The 25508-nt window shown below is 48.3% G+C and overlaps 1 pseudogene; it reads right to left on the reverse strand.

Moving 5' to 3' along the window:
- Positions 1 to 1954: 1954 nt before the first annotated feature.
- Positions 1955 to 25508, reverse strand: part of LOC115119837 (circularly permutated Ras protein 1-like) — a 41216-nt pseudogene continuing 17662 nt past the window's right edge.

Consider the following 25508-nt stretch of genomic DNA (forward strand, 5'->3'; position numbering starts at 1 on the left):
GAGCCCTGACCTCAACCCCATCGAACACCTTTGGTATGAATTGGAACGCCGACTGCGATGCAATCCTAATCACCCAACATCAGTGCCCGACCTCACTAATGCTCTTTGTGGTTGAATGGAAGCAAGTCCCCACAGCAATGTTCCAACATCTAGTGGAAAACCTTCCCAGAAGAATGGAGGCTGTTATAGCAGCAATGTTCCAACATCTAGTGGAAAGCCTTCCCAGAAGAGTGGAGGCTGTTATAGCAGCAATGTTCCTATATCTAGTGGAAAACCTTCCCATAAGAGTGGAGGCTGTTATAGCAGCAATGTTCCAACATCTAGTGGAAAACCTTCCCAGAAGAGTGGAGGCTGTTATAGCAGCAATGTTCCAACATCTAGTGGAAAGCCTTCCCAGAAGAGTGGAGGCTGTTATAGCAGCAATGTTCCAACACCTAGTGGAAAACCTTCCCATAAGAGTGGAGGCTGTTATAGCAGCAATGTTCCAACATATAGTGGAAAACCTTCCCAGAAGAGTGGAGGCTGTTATAGCAGCAATGTTCCTACATCTAGTGGAAAACCTTCCCAGAAGAGTGGAGGCGGTTATAGCAGCAATGTTCCTACATCTAGTGGAAAGCCTTCCCAGAAGAGTGGAGGCTGTTATAGCAGCAATGTTCCAACATCTAGTGGAAAGCCTTCCTAGAAGAGTGGAGGCTGTTATAGCAGCAATGTTCCTACATCTAGTGGAAAACCTTCCCAGAAGAGTGGAGGCTGTTATAGCAGCAATGTTCCTACATCTAGTGGAAAGCCTTCCCAGAAGAGTGGAGGCTGTTATAGCAGCAATGTTCCAACATCTAGTGGAAAGCCTTCCCAGAAGAGTGGAGGCTGTTATAGCAGCAATGTTCCAACATCTAGTGGAACGCCTTCCCAGAAGAGTGGAGGCTGTTATAGCAGCAATGTTCCAACATCTAGTGTAAAGCCTTCCCAGAAGAGTGGAGGCTGTTATAGCAGCAATGTTCCAACATCTAGTGGAAAACCTTCCCATAAGAGTGGAGGCTGTTATAGCAGCAATGTTCCAACATCTAGTGGAAAACCTTCCCAGAAGAGTGGAGGCTGTTATAGCAGCAATGTTCCTACATCTAGTGGAAAACCTTCTCAGAAGAGTGGCGGCTGTTATAGCAGCAATGTTCCAACATCTAGTGGAAAGCCTTCCCAGAAGAGTGGAGGCTGTTATAGCAGCAATGTTCCAACATCTAGTGGAAAGCCTTCCCAGAAGAGTGGAGGCTGTTATAGCAGCAATGTTCCAACATCTAGTGGAAAGCCTTCCCAGTAGAGTGGAGGCTGTTATAGCAGCAATGTTCCAACATCTAGTGGAAAGCCTTCCCAGTAGAGTGGAGGCGGTTATAGCAGCAATGTTCCTACATCTAGTGGAAAACCTTCCCAGAAGAGTGGAGGCTGTTATAGCAGCAAAGGGATGGGGGCACCAACTCCATATTAATGCCCATGGTTTTGGAATGAGATGTTTGACGAGCAGTTGGCCATGTAGACAATAAGTATGAACAGGTGGTGGGTCAATGTCTTTATTTCCCCAGTGCCAGCTGCCGTAGAGCAATGGCTCTCAACCCTGGGTTGTGTCTCAACCCCTTTGTGTCTCCAGCAGCAGGGTTGAGAACCCACTGCTGTAGATAAGGGGAGTTTGTCTGCTGTCTGCCTAAAAAGTGAGAGAGAGAGAGAGAGAGAGAGAGAGAGAGAGACAGAGAGAGGAGAGAGAGAGAGAGAGAGAGAGAGAGAGAGCATATATGTGTGCATCAGGTTTATTGTTCAGTTAACAGTTGACCAGATGGTGAGTGTATGTGGTGTATGTGGTGTATGTGTGTATGTGTGTGAGGTGGTCAGATAAAGAGAAACCAGCAGGTTTAAACCATCTGGGAAAAGGACTCCCATGGTTAACTTTACAATAGGTCTTATAACAAAATCAAAATCTTAATATATTTTTTATGTACAATACCAAACAGTCATACAACATGTATTTATATAACATTTAGGTAGTAAATTAGGAGTTATTTGAGAGAGTGGACAGTCTCTAACATGGCTACCAGTTTGGCCTACTGTTGATGCTGCAACTGGCTCTGCCACCTGTGACTGCTCTGGACTGGCTCCTCACAGAGCCACCATGTCTGTCTGTTTCCTTCTTCTCTGGCCCACACTGCTGGTTTCACAGAGCTACCGTGTCTGTCTGTTTCCTTCTTCTCTGGCCCACACTGCTGGTTTCACAGAGCCACCATGTCTGTCTGTTTCCTTCTTCTCTGGCCCACACTGCTGGTTTCACAGAGCCACCATGTCTGTCTGTTTCCTTCTTCTCTGGCCTACACTGCAGGTTTCATAGAGCTACCATGTCTGTCTGTTTCCTTCTTCTCTGGTCCACACTGCTGGCTCTCTTCATCTGGTACACCACCTCAGCTGCCTCATCAGACAGGGCCTGGGAGCAAACACAGGGAGCGGGGTCAGGTGAGTGTGTGTGTGTGTGTGGACTAGACATACGTTTACGGGAGTAGACTCAGAGGCCTGTAGGTCCTTGGTCTTGCTCTCGTCTTGGAGAAATTGAGAGAGAGGGCATGACAGAAAGATATTACACAATAGATTTAGCACAGTGACACAATGAGGATATCCTCATTTGTGTAGTAGGAGGTATTTCTATCCTGAGGCAAATGTCTCTCTTTCATTCTCTCTATCAATGTCTTGAAAATTATCCTTTTGCCTCAGGAAGTTCGATAATTCTGTGAAAGAGCAAGAGAGAGAGAGAGAGTGATAGAGAGACGGAGTTTGATTGATTTAATTTATTGATTGTTTGAGCGATTAAAGGTCCAACGCAACTGTTTTTATCTCAATATAATTTCTGGGTTCTGTGATTGTTTTAAAACTAAAATGTAAATAAAAATAGCAAAAAGCAATTTCTCAAGCAAGAATTTTGCTAGGACTGTCTGGGAGTGGTCTGAATGGGGAGGGGATAACAGAAAATGAGCTGTTATCGGCAGAGCGGTTTGGAACTCTCTTTCTTATTGGTCTATTAAAGTGGAACGGACAGTATTTTAGCAACATTAAATCTGATTAAAAATCTGTTAATTTACAACCCCAGGAAAAATATGACATAAAAAGAAAAATAATCTAACTGGAGAGCACTTAGATATGGTCATTTTCACGTTTTCTGAAATTCTTAGAATGTTTGGGGATTACATATTCTAAGACATATGTGAAAAATCGATTGCAATATTGCAATGAGTGTAGTCTGGCCCAGGAGTGGGAAGGTGAATGGAAAGGCTCTGGAGCAACGAACCGCCCTTGCTGTCTATGCCTGGCCGGTTCCCCTCTTTCCACTGGGATTCTCTGCCTCTAACCCTATTACAGGGGCTGAGTCACTGGCTTACTGGGGCTCTCTCATGCCGTCCCTGGAAGGGGTGCGTCACCTGAGTGGGTTGATTCACTGATGTGGTCATCCTGTCTGGGTTGGCGCCCCCCCTTGGGTTGTGCCATGGCGGAGATCTTTGTGGGCTATACTCAGCCTTGTCTCAGGATGGTAAGTTGGTGGTTGAAGATATCCCTCTAGTGGTGTGGGGGCTGTGCTTTGGCAAAGTGGGTGGGGTTATATCCTTCCTGTTTGGCCCTGTCCGGGGGTGTCCTCGGATGGGGCCACAGTGTCTCCTGACCCCTCCTGTCTCAGCCTCCAGTATTTATGCTGCAGTAGTTTATGTGTCGGGGGGCTAGGCTCAGTTTGTTATATCTGGAGTATTTCTCCTGTCCTATTCGGTGTCCTGTGTGAATCTAAGTGTGCGTTCTCTAATTCTCTCCTTCTCTCTTTCTTTCTCTCTCTCTGAGGACCTGAGCCCTAGGACCATGCCCCAGGACTACCTGACATGATGACTCCTTGCTGTCCCCAGTCCACCTGGCCGTGCTGCTGCTCCAGTTTCAACTGTTCTGCCTTATTATTATTCGACCATGCTGGTCATTTATGAACATTTGAACATCTTGGCCATGTTCTGTTATAATCTCCACCCGGCACAGCCAGAAGAGGACTGGCCACCCCACATAGCCTGGTTCCTCTCTAGGTTTCTTCCTAGGTTTTGGCCTTTCTAGGGAGTTTTTCCTAGCCACCGTGCTTCTACACCTGCATTGCTTGCTGTTTGGGGTTTTAGGCTGGGTTTCTGTACAGCACTTTGAGATATCAGCTGATGTACGAAGGGCTATATAAATACATTTGATTTGATTTGATATCGAGTGGGAAAGCGATTCTATACCAATATAGAGTGGGAAAGCGATTCTATACCAATATAGAGTGGGAAAGATATTCTATACCAAAATAGAGTGGGAAAGCGATTCTATACCAATATAGAGTGGGAAAGCGATTCTATACCAATATAGAGTGGGAAAGCGATTCTATACCAATATAGAGTGGGAAAGCGATTCTATACCAATATAGAGTGGGAAAGATATTCTATACCAATATAGAGTGGGAAAGATATTCTATACCAATATAGAGTGGGAAAGATATTCTATACCAATATAGAGTGGGAAAGATATTCTATACCAATATAGAGAGGGAAAGATATTCTATACCAATATAGAGTGGGAAAGTTATTCTATAGCAATGTAGAGTGGGAATATAGAGTGTTTACAGGCAGTAGGTCCTGCCATCATTGATTTGAACTGGACTGTGTGTTTACAGGCAGTAGGTCCTGCCATCATTCACTATGAACTGGACTGTGTATTTACAGGAAGTAGGTCCTGCCATCATTCACTATGAACTGGACTGTGTGTTAACAGGAAGTAGGTCCTGCCATCATTCACTATGAACTGGACTGTTTGTTAACAGGAAGTAGGTCCTGCCATCATTCACTATGAACTGGACTGTGTGTTTACAGGAAGTAGGTCCTGCCATCATTCACTATGAACTGGACTGTGTGTTTACAGGAAGTAGGTCCTGCCATCATTCACTATCAACTGGACTGTGTGTTTACAGGAAGTAGGTCCTGCCATCATTCATGTTGAACTGGACTGTGTGTTTACAGGAAGTAGGTCCTGCCATCATTCATGTTGAACTGGACTGTGTGTTTACAGGCAGTAGCAACATCGCGACTTTAGATCATTAGAACACATTCGCTAAAAGCCACAGAAAACACTTGAATGGATATCTGCAAATATGTAAACACCACGGTAGTCTTCTTATTTTGAGGAATTTTACAGTCCTGTTGATCAAACAACCATGAAAAGGTAGGCTCTCTCTCCCTCAGTTATACACATCAACAACAACAAGATCAACAACTAATGCTAGCCAGAACAAGATGAGCAAAAATCGAATGAAGAAACAATAGATAAACCCTCTCAAACTTTTTTCAGTTAGTTGGCCGTCAAAATTGCACTGATAAACGACGGGGAATAGTAGCCTCCTCGTCCTTCTGCCTCTTGCCTGCTAATGCACGCTTGTCCCAACCAAGCACCCGAGCTAACTGGCTAAAGTTAGCTTGCTAAAGTTAGCTTGCTAAAGTTGGCTAGCTTGTTAGCTTGCTAAAGTTAGCTTGCTAAAGTTAGCTTGCTAAAGTTGGCTAGCTTGTTAGCTACTTCCAGACATAAATGAGAACACATCACTCTGACCATTTTATTCGCCGTAGCAGAGCTGGTTAGGAAGTTTACATGTTATCTAAGAGCATTCGTGACTAACTATTCCTTTTTTTTGTTGTTGTCTACGTTTACAGACACCGGTCATGTGTAGCGGGTTGGTAAATGCATCGGTTATTCTGCACTCTGGCACACTCAGACGAGAGTGCTATGAAATCGGAGTAGATAGCCAGAGTGAGTTTGCTAAAGCAAGAGATATGCTAACTAAATAACAGTCGTTCAAGTTCTTGATCGGTGACCAAATGACACCTGCATCTCTAGCTGTGTAAAGCCACTGAAAAATGATATGAGTGGGGAAATGGCACTCACATCTTTCCAATGGCACTCACATCTTTCCAATGGCACTCACATCTTTCAATGGCACTCACATCTTCCAATGGCACTCACATCTTTCCAATGGCACTCACATCTTTCCAATGGCACTCACATCTTTCCAATGGCACTCACATCTTCCCAATGGCACTCACATCTTTCCAATGGCACTCACATCTTCCCAATGGCACTCACATCTTTCCAATGGCACTCACATCTTTCCAATGGCACTCACATCTTCCAATGGCACTCACATCTTTCCAATGGCACTCACATCTTCCCAATGGCACTCACATCTTTCCAATGGCACTCACATCTTTCCAATGGCACTCACATCTTTCCAATGGCACTCACATCTTTCCAATGGCACTCACATCTTTCTGGGTTGGCGCCCCCCCTTGGGTTGTGCCATGGCGGAGATCTTTGTGGGCTATACTCAGCCTTGTCTCAGGATGGTAAGTTGGTGGTTGAAGATATCCCTCTAGTGGTGTGGGGGCTGTGCTTTGGCAAAGTGGGTGGGGTTATATCCTTCCTGTTTGGCCCTGTCCGGGGGTGTCCTCGGATGGGGCCACAGTGTCTCCTGACCCCTCCTGTCTCAGCCTCCAGTATTTATGCTGCAGTAGTTTATGTGTCGGGGGGCTAGGCTCAGTTTGTTATATCTGGAGTATTTCTCCTGTCCTATTCGGTGTCCTGTGTGAATCTAAGTGTGCGTTCTCTAATTCTCTCCTTCTCTCTTTCTTTCTCTCTCTCGGAGGACCTGAGCCCTAGGACCATGCCCCAGGACTACCTGACATGATGACTCCTTGCTGTCCCCAGTCCACCTGGCCGTGCTGCTGCTCCAGTTTCAACTGTTCTGCCTTATTATTATTCGACCATGCTGGTCATTTATGAACATTTGAACATCTTGGCCATGTTCTGTTATAATCTCCACCCGGCACAGCCAGAAGAGGACTGGCCACCCCACATATGCTCTCTCTAATTCTCTCTTTCTTTCTCTCTCTCGGAGGACCTGAGACCTAGGACCATGCCCCAGGACTACCTGACATGATGACTCCTTGCTGTCCCCAGTCCACCTGGCCATGCTGCTGCTCCAGTTTCAACTGTTCTGCCTTATTATTATTCGACCATGCTGGTCATTTATGAACATTCCAATGGCACTCACATCTTCCAATGGCACTCACATCTTCCAATGGCACTCACATCTTCCAATGGCACTCACATCTTTCCAATGGCACTCACATCTTTCCAATGGCACTCACATCTTTCCAATGGCACTCACATCTTTCCAATGGCACTCACATCTTTCCATGGCACTCACATCTTTCAATGGCACTCACATCTTTCCAATGGCACTCCCATCTTTCCAATGGCATTCCCATCTTTCCAATGTCACTCACATCTTTCAATGGCACGCCCATCTTTCCAATGGCACTCCCATCTTTCCAATGGCACTCACATCTTTCCAATGGCACTCACATCTTTCAATGGCACTCACATCTTTCCAATGGCACTCACATCTTTCAATGGCACTCACATCTTTCCAATGGCACTCACATCTTTCCAATGGCACTCACATCTTTCCAATGGCACTCACATCTTTCAATGGCACTCCCATCTTTCCAATGGCACTCCCATCTTTCCAATGGCACTCCCATCTTTCCAATGGCACTCACATCTTTCCAATGGCACTCACATCTTTCCAATGGCAATCACATCTTTCCAATGGCACTCCCATCTTTCCAATGGCACTCACATCTTTCCAATGGCACTCACATCTTTCCAATGGCACTCCCATCTTTCCAATGGCACTCCCATCTTTCCAATGGCACTCCCATCTTTCCAATGGCACTCACATCTTTCAATGGCACTCCCATCTTTCCAATGGCACTCCCATCTTTCCAATGGCACTCCCATCTTTCCAATGGCACTCCCATCTTTCCAATGGCACTCACATCTTTCCAATGGCACTGACATCTTTCCAATGGCACTCCCATCTTTCCAATGGCACTCACATCTTTCCAATGGCACTGACATCTTTACAATGGCACTCACATCTTTCAATGGCACTCACATCTTTCCAATGGCACTCCCATCTTTCCAATGGCACTCACATCTTTCCAATGGCACTCCCATCTTTCCAATGGCACTGACATCTTCCAATGGCATGACTAGCTAGCTATCTGGTTAACGTTAGGCTCCGTGTTTAGCTTCCGACACAAATAGATATGCTATTTAGCCTATTAGCCTATTAGCCACGTTATGATTGACTTGTGATCATTGCACTTTGCTAGTTTGATTGTATTGACATTCCCGGCCTTAGTTACATTTGTCCGTTTTTGCCCAGAATATTGAGTCATTGAAACTGAAACATTGAAACTGAAACACTGCATTCCGATTGCATTCCGAATGGGGTCAGCAAACAATGTACCAGGCCAGCTGTGATTTACAACCTGATAGCAACATTTTTTGGACTACCAAGAAATGTATTGGTGAATTATATTAATCACGCATTGAACTATATCCATCTATTCTCCAACTATGCCTTAGTGTACGTCATGGAATGTTGAGTCACATCGAATCAATTTTTTAGTTTGTTCTGTAGCAATAACTGGGAATGTGATATTTTTGACTGATATTATGATTGTCTGTTTGTTTCATATCTGTAAAGTAGTTAAAACACTGTCAGTTCCACAAGGATCATATCACCTCCACCTTACCTGACACCCTAGACCCACTTGTATATCGCCCCAATAGATCCACAGACGATGCAATCGCCATCGCGCTGTACACTGCCCTATCCCATCTGGACATGAGGAATACCTATGTAAGAATACTGTTCATTAACTACAGCTCAGCATTAAACATCATAGTACCCTCCAAGCTCATCATCAAGCTCGGGGCCCTGCGTCTGAACCCCGCCCTGTGCAACTGGGTCCTGGACTTCCTGACGGGCCGCTCCCAGGTGGTGAAGGTAGGAAACAACACGCTGATCCTCAACACAGGGGCCCCACAAGAGTGGATGCTCAGCCCTCTTCTAAACTAAGGCCCTGTTCATGGACTTCAGGGAAACAGCAGAGGGAGCACCCCCCCTATCCAAATCGACGGGACCGTAGTGGAGTAGGTGAAAAGCTTCAAGTTCCTCGGAGTCACTGACAATCTGAAATCGCGCAATTGAAAGTATTCTGTCGGGCTGTATCACCGCTTGGTACGGCGACTGCAGGGTTCTGCAGAGGGTGGCCCAACGCATCACCGGCCCCCCAGGACCCATCTACACCACCTGATGTTACAGGAAGGCCAAAAAGATAATCAAGGACATCAACCACCCGAGCCACTGCCTGTTCACCTCGCTATCATCCAGAAGGCGAGGTCAGTACAGGTGCATCAAAGCTGGGACCGAGAGACTGAAAAACAGCTTCTCTCAAGGCCATCAGACTGTTAAATAGCCATCACTAGCTGGATACCACCCAGTTACTCAACCCTGCACCTTAGAGGCTGCTGCCCCATATACATAGATATAGGGCCTTTAGACAGACAGACAGACAGACAGACAGACAGACAGACAGACAGACAGACAGACAGACAGACAGACAGACAGACAGACCACCTGGGAGTCTGTGGTGAGGTCGTCACAGATGGTTGTCATGGTATCGATCCAGTTTCCGTAGATACTCTCCTCCTTTGGGTTGGACCTCTGCTCACTGGAGACAAGAGGTTATAGGGTTAACACACACGCACGCACACACACACACACACACAAGTCGGTAGTTTACATACACTTAGGTTGGAGTCATTAAAACTTGTTTTTCAACCACTCCATACATTTCTTGTTAACGTACTATAGTTTTGGCAAGTCGGTTAGGACATCTACTTTGTGCACGACACAAGTCATTTTTCCAGCAATTGTTTACAGACAGATAATTTCACTTATAATTCACTGTATCACAATTCCAGTGGGTCAGAAGTTTACATACACTAAATTGACTGTGCCTTTAAACAGCTTGGAAAATTCCAGAAAATGATGACATGGCTTCAGAAGCTTCTGGTAGGCTAATTGACATCATTTGAGTCAATTGGGGGTGTATCTGTGGATGTATTTCAAGGCCTACCTTCAAACTCAGTGCCTCTTTGCTTGACATCATGGGAAAATTTTAAAAAATCTGCCAAGACCTCAGAAAAACAATGGAAGACCTCCACAAGTCTGGTTCATCCTTGGGAGCAATTTCCAAACGCCTGAAGGTACCACATTCATCTGTTCAAACTGTAGTACGCAAGTATAAACACCATGGGACCACGCAGCTGTCATACCGCTCAGGAAGGAGACGTGTTCTGTCTCCTAGAGATGAACACCATGGGACCACGCAGCCGTCATACCGCTCAGGAAGGAGACGTGTTCTGTCTCCTAGAGATGAACACCATGGGACCACGCAGCCGTCATACCGCTCAGGAAGGAGACGTGTTCTGTCTCCTAGAGATGAACACCATGGGACCGCGCAGCCGTCATACCGCTCAGGAAGGAGACGTGTTCTGTCTCCTAGAGATGAACACCATGGGACCACGCAGCCATCATACCGCTCAGGAAGGAGACGTGTTCTGTCTCCTAGAGATGAACACCGGCATCCATTGCAGCTTAATGTGTCACCAACACAAAGCGGACCAACAAATGGATTGTCAGATACAGATACATGCAAAAAATGTGGACAAGCAGACTGGGTATGTCCTTTATAAAGGCAGTGTTTACTGCCCCCATGCAGAGACTCTCCAAAGAACAGTAGTCGGAGACAATATGCAGGCAGCAGCAGTGAGAAAGACTCACTATTTATGGCTGTTCACATTATGGTTCTCTCATAACATTTCCATGTGTGTGTGTGTAATTCTTCTATATCGACATAACCTGAAAGGCTCAGCAAGGAAGAAGCCACTGCTCCACTCCAAAACTGACTGCGGTTTGCAACTGCCCATGAGGACAAGGATTGTACTTTTTGGAGAAATGTCCTCTGGTCTGATAAAACAAAAATAGAACTGTTTGGCCATAATGACCGTTGCTATGTTTGGAGGAAAAAGGGGGAGGCTTGCAAGCTGAAGAACACCATCCCAACCGTGAAGCACGGGGGTGGCAGCATCATGTTGTGGGGGTGCTTTGCTGCAGGAGGGACTGGTGCACTTTACAAAATAGATGACATCATGAGGTAGGGCAATTATGGGGATATATTGAAGCAACATCTCAAGACATCAGTTAGGAAGTTAACTTAAAGCTTGGCCGCGAACATGTCTTTCAAATGGACAATGACCCCAAGCATACTTCCAAAGTTGTGGCAAAATGGCTCAACGCAGTCTCTTAAGGACAACCAAGTCAAGGTATTGGAGGGGTCATTACAAAGCCCTGACCTCAATCCCATAGAAAATTTGTGGGCAGAACTGATAAAGCGTTCGCGAGCAACGAGGCCTACAAACCTGACTCAGTTACACCAGCTCTGTCAGGAGGAATGGGCCAAAATTCACCCAACTTATTGTGGGAAGCTTGTGGAAGGCTACCTGAAACATTTGATCCAAGTTAAACAATTTAAAGGCAATGATACCAAATACTAATCGTGTATGTAAACTAATAGTGTATGTAAACTTCAACTGTACATACATACATACATACATATAATACATACATACATACATACATACATACATACATACATACATACATACATACATACATACATACATACATACATACATACATACATACATACATACATACTGTGGCAAACCTCTTCAAGGTTAGGAGCGTTTGTCACAAACTAAGTGGTAAACTGTCACCAAATCACCCAAGAATGAGAGTTCTTTCGAACAGGACAGTACCTGTGTTTGTCCTGGTCCACCCAGGCCGTAGGCGGGTCAAGGATAGCAGGGTTCGGTACACGAATCGGGTTCTCGGTAGGTCAGGTCCAAACGCCAACAGGTAAGTCCAAAACAATCCAGCTCATACACAGTAAATCCAGCCAATCTCTATAGTCTCTTTCTCTATTGTTCATAGCTCCTTCCAGCACTCTCTCTCTTCTTCCTGGTTTTCTTGACCCTTTATCTGTGAGTCGGCTCCACCTTCTGAGGGTTCCTCTTGCTTCTGGGACTTGTAGTTTTGGCGGTCGGCCATTTGTGATCTGTAGTTCTGACAGGGGTGGCCATTTTAGTGATCGGGCAGAGCCCGTTTATTAGTTCTGCTCTCACATATCTGCCACTTATCACTCGACCCCCTTCTTTGCCACATATCTCTCCCCCTAGATCCGACCTAGGTCGGGCTACCATAACAAAATATGCATGCATGCGGGATAACCCATCGCGTTTTCCCATTTCCTTCCCTGCTCTGTGTTTCAAGTCAAAATGAAACGGTTGGAGACTCAAAAACCACCGCATCACCCGAGCGTTCTTCTCTTTAGCCCTATGCATCCAGGTGAGTGGGGCATGGTCACTGATGAGGGTGAAGTGGCGCCCCAGCAGGTAGTACTTCAGGCTTTCTAGAGCCCACTTTACTGCCAGCGCCTCTTTCTCAACGACTGAGTAGTTGGTTTCCCGTGGTTCCAGCTTCCTGCTTAAAAACAGGATGGGGTGTTCCACCCCTTCTACCTCTTGGGATAGCACTGCTCCCAAGCCCGACCTCTGAGGCATCCGTCTGAACCACAAACTCTTTCTCAAAGTCTGGTACCACCAGCACTGGATTACAGCAGAGAGCCTCCTGTAATGTCCTAAATGCTTTGGTGGCCCTTTCATCCCATTTGACCATGTTTGGCCCTCTGGCTCTAGTCATGTCGGTAAGTGGGGCGGCCACTGTGGCATAACTTGGGATGAACTTCCGGTAGTAACCGGTCAGCCCTAGGAAGGCTCGAACCTGCTTCTTATTTACTGGTTTCGGCCATTCTCTAATTGCCTTCACCTTCTTATGTTGGGGTTTGATTAACCCTCTTCCCACAGTGTATCCCAGGTACTCTGTTTCCTCTAACCCACATAACACTTGGCAGGGTTTGCTGTGAGCCCTGCCTTTCTAAGCGTCTAACACTGCCTGTACCCGGGGTAAGTGGGATTCCCAATCTGGGCTGTAGATCCCCACGTCATCTAAATAAGCTGCGGCGTATGCTTTGTGCGTTTTAGGACTTTGTCCATGAGCCGTTGAAAGGTGGCTGGGGCCCGTGTAAGCCGAATGGCATGACGGTGTATTGAAACAAACCGTCAGGTGTTGCAAAGGCTGTCTTTCTTTGGCCCTGGGGGTCAGAGGAATTTGCCAGTACCCTTTTGTCAGATCAAGGGTCGTAATGTACCGAGCATGACCGATTTTCTCCAGTAGTTCATCTACTCGGGGCATGGGGTAGGCATCAAACTTCGAGATTTCATTTACCTTCCGAAAGTCGTTACAGAACCGCAAAGACCCATCGGGTTTGGAGACCATCACAATTGGGCTAGACCACTCACTATGTGACTCTTCGACCACTCCAGCTGTCAACATTTTCTCAGTCTCTGCTCTAATCGCGGCCCGTCGAGCCTCGGGTACCCGATATGGCCTCATACTCACTTTTCTCCCTGGTAGGGAAGCGATATCATGAGCCGTAACCTCAGTTCGGCCAGGTACCTCTGAAAACACATCTCTGTTTTCTGGATCAGGGTCTTTACTTCCTGTACTTGCGCTGGGGACAGAGTGGGTGAAATATTTACTTCCCGGCTGTCTCCTGAATGTGTGTGGGGTATGTGACCATTAGTGTTTCTCTCTCTCTCCATGCTTTTAACAGGTTTATGTGATAAATCTGTTCCTGGGACCGTCGACCTGGCTGTCGGATCCGATAATTGACCTCTCCTATTCTCTCCAGTACTTCATATGGTCCTTTCCATGTGGCTAGTAGTTTACACTCTACCGTGGGGATCAGCACTAACACCTTATCTCCCGGTTGAAATTCCCTCAGGGTAGCCTGCCGGTTATAAGTGTGCCGCTGGTGTTCCTGTGTTTGTCTCATGTGCTCTCTGACGATGGGCATGACTGTGGCTATCCTATCTTGCATTTCCGTGGCGTGCTCTATGACACTAGTATACGGGGTGGATTGGTGCTCCCAGGTTTCCCGGGCGATGTCTAAGATTCCCCGGGGATGCCTCCCCATATACCAGCTCAAAGGAGAAAACCCCAGCGAGGCTTGAGGAACCTCTCTAATGGCAAACATCAGATACGGCAACATGCAATCCCAGTTTTCCCATCCTTATCGATTACCTTCCTGAGCATTGACTTCCAGGGTTCGGTTGAATCTCTCAACCAGCCCGTCCGTCTGAGATGGTAAACCGATGTCCTCAACTGTTTCACCTGCCACAGTTTACAAGGTCCGCCATAAGGCGGGACATAAAGGGGTCCCCTGGTCGGTAAGGATCTCCTTTGGAACCCCTACCCTGGTGAACAAGAGCACTAATTCCTTTGCGATATTTTGGAAGTCATCGTCCGAAGAGGAATGGCTTCTGGGTAGCGAGTGGCATAATCTAGAATGACCAGAATGTATTGGTGCCCTCTGGCGGATTTGGGTAGTGGGCCCACTAAATCCATCGCTATCCTCTCAAATGGCGTTTCGATTATGGGGAGTGGCACTAACGGGCTTCTAAAAGCTGGTCGGGGAGCTGTTAACTGGCACTCCGGGCACTCTCCACAATGCCGAGCCACTTCAGCTTGAATTCCTGGCCAGTAAAACCTCCTTACAATCCGGTCTCGGGTTTTATCGATACCAAGGTGTCCACCCAGAATGTGCCCATGAGCTAGATCCAGTACTGTCCTCCGGTACCAGTGGGAACCAACAACTGTTCCACCACATCAACCCCTATTTTCGAGACTCTGTACACCAAACCCTTTTTCATGATGAAGTGGGGAAAACTATTAGGCATCATCCCAACATTTATGGGAGTACCATCTACGACCTGCACATCTGCTCTGGCTTGCTGCAGCGTTGGATCCTGGTTTTGGGCCGTCCCAAAATTAGTCAAGGACCCTGCCAGGTCTGCTGGTTCTAGATCGTCGTCCTCTGGATTCAGATCGACCCCAGCCCCACTAGTACTGGGCTGTTCGTTATCAGCGAGGTTTGCCACTTCATCCTCCTCCTCCCCTACTAGCACCTGTGATGTTGTCCCCTGGGAGACCTCCTTTCTTGGCTTTGGTTGAAGGCCCCATGCTTCTTCCTGCTTGGTCAGGGTTGTTGGCTTCTCAAATATGCCATTCTTGTGGCCTAACCGCAAAGTTAGGAAAGTCTTGACAATATTACATCATATGGCATCTTTGGGACCACGCCGACCTCATAATCCAGCAGACCGTCCTCTGTTTGTATGCTCACTAAGGCCGTGGGGTACAGACGGGTATCCCCATGAATGCATGTAACACTGATATCCTGTCTTGTATCCAGTTTATGATTCGGCACTAGGCCTGCAACGACCAGGGTTAGCATACTGCCGGAATCCAGCAGTGCTTCAACCTCTTTCCCTTCAACCTTCACCCTGCACATATGTTTGTTTCTTGATCTTTCAAGTACAGTGGTTACAACAGGACATGCATACCGTATATCATCTTCATTTTCACCAAGGTTACATTGCATTGGCTCTTCTTTAATAGGGCAGTAGGCTGCAATATGTCCTGGTTGATTACAATTGTAACAGATAATAGGGGTTGGGAGAGACCCCTCGACCCCCAGTCCCGGTTTCCGTTTTCCCTTAGTGTCTTGGCCTGATTCTGATTCTTTCCTCATGGCCCCACGCTGCTCTCTTCCCCCTCTAAATGTTGGGACAGCCTTACCCTGTCCACTGGTTCGCCCATGCCTGGGGAACGGGAATCTTTCCTCCTGTGCCTGCTCAGCTGTTCTTGCCGTACAATACCGTTCAACCAGGCCCACGAGATGGTCGGCGGAAAGTACCTCGTTCTGGCCAACCCATCGTCTCACTTCTTAGGGTAGACCTCGCTGAAACTGGTTGAGTACGATGGTCTCGACAATCTCGGCGGATGACCGGGTCTCTGGTCGCAACCATTTCCGTGCCAGGTGAATCAAGTCGAACATCTGTGTTCGTGGGGTTGTCCCGGTCGGTAGGACCACTGGTGGAAGCGGTGTGCCCTCACGGTATCAGTCACTCCCAGTCTAGTCAGGATCTCTCCCTTTAGTTTATCGTAATCCTGTGCATCTTTCAACTCCAGGTCGAAATACGCTTTTGAGCGTCCCCTGCCAGGTATGGTGCCAGAAGCCCTGCCCATTCTTCTTTCGGCCACTTCTCCCTCTCTGCCGTCCTTTCGAAGGTGGTAAGATATGCTTCCACATCATCCTGCGCTGTCATTTTTTGAAGAAAATGATTGGCCCTCCTTTGGGTATTTGCAGCTGGTAATTGAGCCCCAATTTGGTCCGCTAGCCCCTTTAGGCCTTCTCTTAACTCCCGGGTGTTTCTCTCTTGCTCTTCTCTGAGCAGCTGGTTGGTGCGGTGCTGGATCTGTAACGTGTCCTGATACATTCGCATTGCATCCTGATTAACTATTTGTTGAGCTCTAGTTGCCTCTTGTTGGGCGGCCGCCGCTTGTAACAGGGCCTGTATGGCTCCCTCCATACTCATTTTCCTGAAAAACTGTCCTAACCAAACAAAGCTAAAACAAAAAAAAACCTGACTCCCCTTTGGAGTGCTAACTGAACATTTATTTTTTTATTTTTTTCTTCTACCTAACCAGTGGTATGTTAGTCCATGCCCGCATCCTCCACCACGTGTGGCAAACCTCTTCAAGGTTAGGAGCGTTTGTCACAAACTAAGTGGTAAACTGTCACCAAATCACCCAAGAATGAGAGTTCTTTCGAACAGGACAGTACCTGTGTGTTTGTCCTGGTCCACACAGGCCGTGGCGGGTCAAGGATAGCAGGGTTCGGTACACGAATCGGGTTCTCGGTAGGTCCAGGTCCAAACGCCAACAGGTAAGTCCAAAACAATCCAGCTCATACACAGTAAATCCAGCCAATCTCTATAGTCTCTTTCTCTATTGTTCATAGCTCCTTCCAGCACTCTCTCTCTCTTCCTGGTTTTTCTTGACCCTTTATCTGTGAGTCGGCTCCACCTTCTGAGGGTTCCCCTTGCTTCTGGGACTTGTAGTTTTGGCGGTCGGCCATTTTGTGATCTGTAGTTCTGACAGGGGTGGCCATTTTAGTGATCGGGCAGAGCCCGTTTATTAGTTCTGCTCTCACATATCTGCCACTTATCACTCGACCCCCTTCTTTGCCACAATACATACATACATACATACATACATACATACATACATACATACATACATACATACATACATACATACATACATACATACATACATACATACATACATACATACATACATACATACATCCCTACCTGATGTCTTTGAGCAGGTCTTGCTGTGCTCTGAGTTGTCTCTGTGCTTCGTGGACTCTTCCCTTCATAGTTAACCTGGCACACAGCTGGGCACAGTGGACCCCTAACACTGACATGTTCAGACTGCCTGCCCACACCCAGCTAGACAGAGAGAGATGGGGACAGGAGGAGAGAGAGAAGGGGACAGGAGGAGAGAGAGAAGGGGACAGGAGGAGAGAGAGACAGGAGAGCGGGACAGGGGAGGAGAGAGAGAGAGAAGGGGACAGGAGGGAGAGAGAGATGGGGACAGGAGGAGAGAGAGATGGGGAGAGGAGGAGAGAGAGAGATGGGGACAGGAGGAGAGAGAGAAGGGGACAGGAGGAGGAGAGAGAGAAGGGGACAGGAGGAGAGAGAGATGGGGACAGGAGGAGAGAGAGAGATGGGGACAGGAGGAGAGAGAGAGAAGGGGACAGGAGGAGAGAGAGAAGGGGACAGGAGGAGAGGATGGGGACAGGAGAGAGAGAGATGGGGACAGGAGGAGAGAGAGATGGGGACAGGAGGAGGAGGGGACAGAGAGAGAGAAGGGGACAGGAGGAGAGATGGGGAGGAGAGAGAGAGATGGGGACAGGAGGAGAGAGAGAGATGGGGACAGGAGGAGAGAGAGAGAAGGGGACAGGAGGAGGGGACAGGAGGAGAGAGAGAGATGGGGACAGGAGAGAGAGAGAGAAGGGGACAGGAGGAGAGAGAGAGGGGACAGGAGGAGAGAGAGAGAAGGGGACAGGAGGAGAAGGGGAGGAGAGAGAAGGGGACAGGAGGAGAGAGAGGGGAGAGGAGGGAGAGAGAAGGGGACAGGAGGAGAGAGAGAGATGGGGACAGGAGGAGAGAGAGAGAAGGGGACAGGAGGAGAGAGGGGACAGGAGGAGGAGAGAGAGAGATGGGGACAGGAGGAGAGAGAGGGGACAGGAGGAGAGAGAGAGAAGGGGACAGGAGGAGAGAGAGAGAGGGGACAGGAGGAGAGAGAGAGAGAAGGGGACAGGAGGAGAGAGAGAGATGGGGACAGGAGGAGAGAGAGATGGGGACAGAAGGGAGAGAGAGAAGGGGACAGGAGGAGAGAGAGAGATGGGGACAGGAGGGAGAGAGAGAAGGGGACAGGAGAGAGAGAGAGAGATGGGGACAGGAGGAGAGAGAGAGAAGGGGACAGGAGGAGGAGAGAGATGGGGACAGAAGGAGAGAGAGAGAGAAGGGGACAGGAGGAGAGAGAGAGAAGGGGACAGGAGGAGAGAGAGAAGGGGACAGGAGGAGAGAGAGAGATGGGGACAGGAGGAGAGAGAGAGAAGGGGACAGGAGGAGAGAGAGAGATGGGGACAGGAGGAGAGAGAGAGAGAGAAGGGGAGAGGAGGAGAGAGAGAGAGAGAAGGGGACAGAAGGAGAGAGAGAGACAGAATGAGAGAGAGAGAGAAGGGGGGCATTTAGTGTGTGTGTGTGTGTTAGTCTGTGTGTGTCTGTGTGTCTGTTGTGTGCGTTAGTCTGTGTGTGTCTGTGTGTGTGTTAGTCTGTGTGTGTGTGTTAGTCTGTGTGTGTGTGTTAGTCTGTGTGTGTGTGTGTGTGTGTGAGTCTGTGTGTGTTAGTCTGTGTGTGTGTGTGTGTTAGTCTGTGTGTGTGTGTGTTGTCTGTGTGTGTGTGTGTGTGCGTGCGTGCGTGTGTGTGTGTGTGTTACCTGCTGGTTGTAACCCGCCTCTGTTCAGTAATGATGCGTGTTACTTTCTGTTGATCCCTGGTGGTGAAGGACAGCTGGAGCTGGAACGGTAGTCTGTCTCTACGCATGAAACCTGTGCAACACACACACACACACACACACACGAACGCATGCACACACACACACGCACACACACACACACACACGCACTGCACACACACACACACACACACACATGCACACACACACACACACACACACACACACACACACACACACACACACACACACACACACACACACTCACACACACACACACGCATGCACACACACACACACACGAACGCATGCACACACACACACACACACACGAACGCATGCACACACACACACACACACACACACGAACGCATGCACACACATACACATAAAGTGACCTGGGAGAGGCTATGCATGTTTGTGTGCGAATCAATGTGTGTGTGTGTGTGTTCACTCACTCTCTATACTATCAGGCTTGCAGGCAAACTGAAAGGTGATCTCTACTCCTTCTGTTACGTTCCCTATATCTCTTACTAGACAGTGGTTACACTCCTCATAGGGAAAATACCTGGGGGGACAGAGGGAAGGATGACAAATGTTTTCATGGCTGACATAAGAGCATTGAGTTTGTGAATGAAATCCACACAAGGTGTGGGTTTGTGTGTGATACTTCACCCTGAAAGAAGACATGCTCACATGCCGTCAGCTGCTAGTAACGTTGCCCTGACGCCCGTCGCTAAGATGTTGTCGGCCAGAGCTGACTGGATCTCTGTTGCTACGGTACCAATGTTTACTATGTTTACCTGTTCAGGTGAAAGAGAGAGGAGGAGAGAGATACAGGAGGAGGATGGGAGGGGAGGGGAGGGTAGAGAACAGGAGGAGGAGGAAGAGGGGGAGGAGATAGGTGAGGGGTGAGAACAGGAGAAGGGGGAGGAGGAGGAGAGAGAGAGGTGAGGGGTGAGAACATGAGAAGGGGGGGAGGAGAGAGAGAGAGGTGAGGGGCGAGAACAGGAGAAGGGGAGGAGGAGAGAGAGAGAGGTGAGGGGAGAGAACAGGAGGAAGAGAGAGAGGTGAGGGGAGAGAACAGGAGAGGAGGAGGAGAGAGAGAGAGAGAGGTGAGGAGTGGAACAGGAGAAAGGGGAGGAGGAGAGAGAGAGGTGAGGGGAGAGAACAGGAGGAAGAGAGAGAGGTGAGGGGAGAACAGGAGGGGAGGAGGAGAGAGAGAGAGAGGTGAGGGTGAGAACAGGAGAAGGGGAGGAGGAGAGAGAGAGAGGTGAGGGGTGAGAACATGAGAAGGGGGAGAGAGAGAGAGGTGAGGGGGGAACAGGAGAAGGGGAGGAAGAGAGAGAGGTGAGGGGAGAGAACAGGAGGAGAGAGAGGTGAGGGGGAGAACAGGAGGAAGAGAAGGAGAGAGAGAGAGAGGTGAGGAGTGGAGAACAGGAGAAAGGGGGAGGAGAGAGAGAGGTGAGGGGCGGGAACAGGAGAAGGGGAGGAGGAGAGAGAGAGGTGAGGGGAGAGAACAGGAGGAAGAGAGAGAGGTGAGGGGCGAGAACAGGAGAAAGGGGAGGAGAGAGAGAGAGAGGTGGGGGCGAACAGGAGGGAGAGGAGAGAGGTGAGGGGAGAGAACAGGAGAAGGGGGAGGAGAGAGAGAGAGGTGAGGGATGAGAACAGGAGGAGGAGAGAGAGAGGTGAGGGGAGAACAGGAGGAGAGAGGAGGAGGAGGAGAGAGAGGTGAGATATGAGAACAGGAGTAGGAAGAAGAGGGGGAGAGGAGGGGAGGTAATAGGAGAGGAGAGGTGAGAGGAGAGAGGTAATAGGAGAGGTAAGGGGAGGAGGTGAGAGGAGAGGTAAGGTAATAGGAGAGGAGAGGTTAGAGGAGGAGAGGTAAGAGGTGAGGGAGAGTAACAGGAGGATAAGGTAAATGGTAGAGGAGATGTGAGAGGAAAGGAGGTAATAGGAGAGAGGAGGAGGTGAGAGGAGGAGGTAAGGTAATAGGAGAGGGGAGGTGAGAGGAGAGGTGAGGGGGGAAGAGGGAGAAGGGGAGGTAACGTAATAAGAGAGAGGTGAGGAGGAGAGGAACAGGTAATAGGAGAGGTAAGGTAATAGGAGAAGAGAGGTGAGAGTAGGGAGAGGTAAGGGAGAGGTAAGAGGAGAGGTGAGAGGAGAGGTGAGAGGGAGGAGAAAAGGTAATAGGAGAGGAGAGGAGAAATAGGAGAGGAGTGGAGAGGAAATAGGAGAGGGAGGAGGAGGTAAGAGGAGAGGGATGAGAGGAGAGTAAGAGGAGAGGAGAGGAGAGGTGAGTGGGAGAGAGGACAGGGAGGAGAGGTGAGAGGAGAGGAGGTGAGAGGAGAGGTGAGATAGGAGAGGACAGGTGAGAGGAAGAGGGGAGGAGGGAGGAGAGGAGAGGGAGGTAAGGTAATAGGAGAGGAGAGGTGAAGGTAAGGTAATAGAGGTGAGAGGAGAGGTAAGGTAATGGGAGAGGAGAGGAGAGGTAAGGTAATAGGAGAGGAGGTGAGAGGAGAGGTAAAGGTAAGGAGAGGTGAGAGGAGAGGTAAGGTAATAGGAGAGGAGAGGTAAGAGGAGAGGAGAGGAGATGTAAGAGGAGAGGAGAGGTAAGGTAATAGGAGAGGAGAGGAGAGAGGAGAGGTAAGGTAATAGGAGAGGTAAGAGGAGAGGTAAGAGGAGAGGAAGGAGGAGAGGGAGGAGAGGAGAGGAGAGGTAAGGTAATAGGAGAGGAGAGGTAAGAGGAGAGGAGAGGTAAGGTAATAGGAGAGGAGATGTAAGAGGAGAGGAAGAGGTAATAGGAGAGGAGAGGTAAGAGGAGAGGAGAGGTAAGGTAATAGGAGAGGAGAGGAGAGGAGAGGTAAGAGGAGAGGAGAGGAGAGGAGAGGTAAGAGGAGAGGAGAGGTAAGAGGAGAGGAGAGGAGAGGTAAGGTAATAGGAGAGGAGAGGTAAGAGGATAGGAGAGGGTCTGTGTGTCTCACCCTTCCTCCAGTCTGGTCAGAGGTCCCACCTCAGGCAGTCTGTGCCCTCAAAGGTCATCACTGAAACTATCACACTGCAGAAACAGAAAATACATGACAGATCAATCATCACCCTGCAGAGTGAAGGAATACACAGTCAACCTGAGGAGTTTTGTGATAAGCTATTGGATGTTTGGGGGTGCGTTGTACTTTGGTGTGCATGGAGGTTTTGGGGCGTACACTAACCCTCTGTTAGCTAGTTAGGGGGTAGACTAACCCTCTGTTAGCTAGTTAGGGGGTACACTAACCCTTTGTTAGCTAGTTAGGGGGTACACTAACCCTCTGTTAGCTAGTTAGGGGGTACACTAACCCTCTGTTAGCTAGTTAGGGGGTACACTAACCCTCTGTTAGCTAGTTAGGGGGTACACTAACCCTCTGTTAGCTAGTTAGTTAGCTAGGTACACTAACCCTCTGTTAGCTAGTTAAGGTAATAAGGAGCTAGTTAGGGTACACTAACCTCTGTTAGCTAGTTAGGGGTAGACTAACCCTCTGTTAGCTAGTTAGGGTAGACTAACCCTCTGTTAGCTAGTTAGGGGTACACTAACCCCCTGTTAGCTAGTTAGGGGTACACTAAGAGTTAGCTAGTTAGGGGAGGGGTACACTAACCCTCTGTTAGCTAGTTAGGGGGTACATAACCCTCTGGCTAGTTAGGAGGTAGACTAACCCTCTGTTAGCTAGTTAGAGGTACACTAACCCTTTGTTAGCTAGTTAGGGGTACAGGTAACCCTCTGTTAGGAGTTAGGGGACACTAACCCTCTGTTAGCTAGTTAGGGGTACACTAACCCTCTGTTAGGAGTTAGGACACTAACCCTCTGTTAGCTAGTTAGGGTCAGACTAACCCTCTGTTAGCTAGTTAGGGGTACACTAACCCTCTGTTAGCTAGTTCAGTACACTAACCCTCTGTTAGCTAGTTAGGGGTAGACTAACCCTCTGTTAGCTAGTTAGGGGTACACTAACCCTCTGTTAGCTAGCTGGGGGTACACTAACCCTCTGTTGGCTAGTACTAGTTAGGGGTACACTAACCCTCTGTTAGCTAGTTAGGGGTACACTAACCCTCTGTTAGCTAGTTAGGAGTACACTAACCCCTGTTAGCTAGTTAGGGGTACACTAACCCTCTGTTTGGGGTACACTGCGTACACTAACCCTCTGTTAGCTAGTTGGAGTACACTAACCCTCTGTTAGCTAGTTAGGGGTACACTAACCCTTTGTTAGCTAGTTAGGGGGTACACTAACCCTCTGTTAGCTAGTTAGGGGGTACACTAACCCTCTGTTAGCTAGTTAGGGGGTACACTAACCCTCTGTTAGCTAGTTAGGGGGTACACTAACCCTCTGTTAGCTAGTTAGGGGGTACACTAACCCTCTGTTGGCTAGTTAGGGGGTACACTAACCCTCTGTTAGCTAGTTAGGGGGTACACTAACCCTTTGTTAGCTAGTTAGGGGGTACACTAACCCTCTGTTAGCTAGTTAGGGAGTACACTAACCCTCTGTTAGCTAGTTAGGGGGTACACTAACCCTCTGTTAGCTAGTTAGGGGGTACACTAACCCTCTGTTAGCTAGCTGGGGGGTACACTAACCCTCTGTTGGCTAGTTAGGGGGTACACTAGTTAGGGGGTACACTAACCCTCTGTTAGCTAGTTAGGGGGTACACTAACCCTCTGTTAGCTAGTTAGGGGGTACACTAACCCTCTGTTAGCTAGTTAGGGGGTACACTAGTTAGGGGGTACACTAACCCTCTGTTAGCTAGTTAGGGGGTACACTAACCCTCTGTTAGCTAGTTAGGGGGTACACTAACCCCCTGTTGGCTAGTTAGGGGGTACACTAACCCTCTGTTAGCTAGTTAGGGGGTACACTAACCCTTTGTTAGCTAGTTAGGGGGTACACTAACCCTCTGTTAGCTAGTTAGGGGGTACACTAACCCTCTGTTAGCTAGTTAGGGGTACACTAACCCTCTGTTAGCTAGTTAGGGGTACACTAACCCTCTGTTAGCTAGTTAGGGGTACACTAACCCTCTGTTTGCTAGTTAGGGGTACACTAGTTAGTTACCCTCTGGTTAGGGGTACACTAACCCTCTGTTAGCTAGTTAGGGGGTACACTAACCCTCTGTTAGCTAGTTAGGGGGTAGACTAACCCTCTGTTAGCTAGTTAGGGGGTACACTAACCCTCTGTTAGCTAGTTAGGGGGTACACTAACCCTCTGTTAGCTAGTTAGGGGGTACACTAACCCTCTGTTAGCTAGTTAGGGGGTACACTAACCCTCTGTTAGCTAGTTAGGGGGTACACTAACCCTCTGTTAGCTAGTTAGGGGGTAGACTAACCCTCTGTTAGCTAGTTAGGGGGTACACTAACCCTCTGTTAGCTAGTTAGGGGGTACACTAACCCTCTGTTAGCTAGTTAGGGGTAGACTAACCCTCTGTTAGCTAGTTAGGGGTACACTAACCCTCTGTTAGCTAGCTGTCCCTCTGTTGGCTAGTTAAGGTACACTAACCCTCTGTTAGCTAGTTAGGGGTACACTAACCCTCCAGTTAGGGGGTACACTAACCCTCTTTTAGCTAGTTAGGGGGTACACTAGTTAGGGGTACACTAACCCTCTGTTAGCTAGTTGGGGGGTACACTAATCACACTAGTTAGGTGTACACTAACCCTCTGTTAGCTAGTTAGGGGTACACTAACCCTCTGTTAGCTAGTTGTACACTAACCCTCTGTTAGCTAGTTAGGGGGTACACTAACCCTCTGTTAGCTAGTTAGGGGTACATAACCCTCTGTTAGCTAGGGGGTACACTAACCCTCTGTTAGCTAGTTAGGGGTACACTAACCCTCTGTTAGCTAGTTGTGGTACACTAACCCTCTGTTGTTAACTGTTGTTGGTTATGGTACACTAACCCTCTGTTAGCTAGTTAGGGGGTAGACTAACCCTCTGTTAGCTAGTTAGGGGTAGACTAACCCTCTGTTAGCTAGTTAGGGGTACACTAACCCTCTGTTAGCTAGTTAGGGGGTAGACTAACCCTCTGTTAGCTAGTTAGGGGGTACACTAACCCTCTGTTAGCTAGTTAGGGGGTACACTAACCCTCTGTTAGCTAGTTAGGGGGTAGACTAACCCTCTGTTAGCTAGTTAGGGGGTACACTAACCCTCTGTTAGCTAGTTAGGGGGTACACTAACCCTCTGTTTGCTAGTTAGGGGGTACACTAGTTAGGGGGTACACTAACCCTCTGTTAGCTAGTTAGGGGGTACACTAACCCTCTGTTAGCTAGTTAGGGGTAGACTAACCCTCTGTTAGCTAGTTAGGGGGTACACTAACCCTTTGTTAGCTAGTTAGGGGTACACTAACCCTTTGTTAGCTGCCTCGTTGGCTAGCTGTCTGTAGAAGTAAGGTGACTGGGGGGAGGAGAAAGGGGCGGGACTCTCCTCCATCTCACCCAATCCGATGTTTGCTCGCCCGTCTG

Source organism: Oncorhynchus nerka, unplaced genomic scaffold (genome assembly GCF_034236695.1).
Source record: "Oncorhynchus nerka isolate Pitt River unplaced genomic scaffold, Oner_Uvic_2.0 unplaced_scaffold_419___fragment_1, whole genome shotgun sequence".
Lineage (NCBI taxonomy): Eukaryota > Metazoa > Chordata > Actinopteri > Salmoniformes > Salmonidae > Oncorhynchus > Oncorhynchus nerka.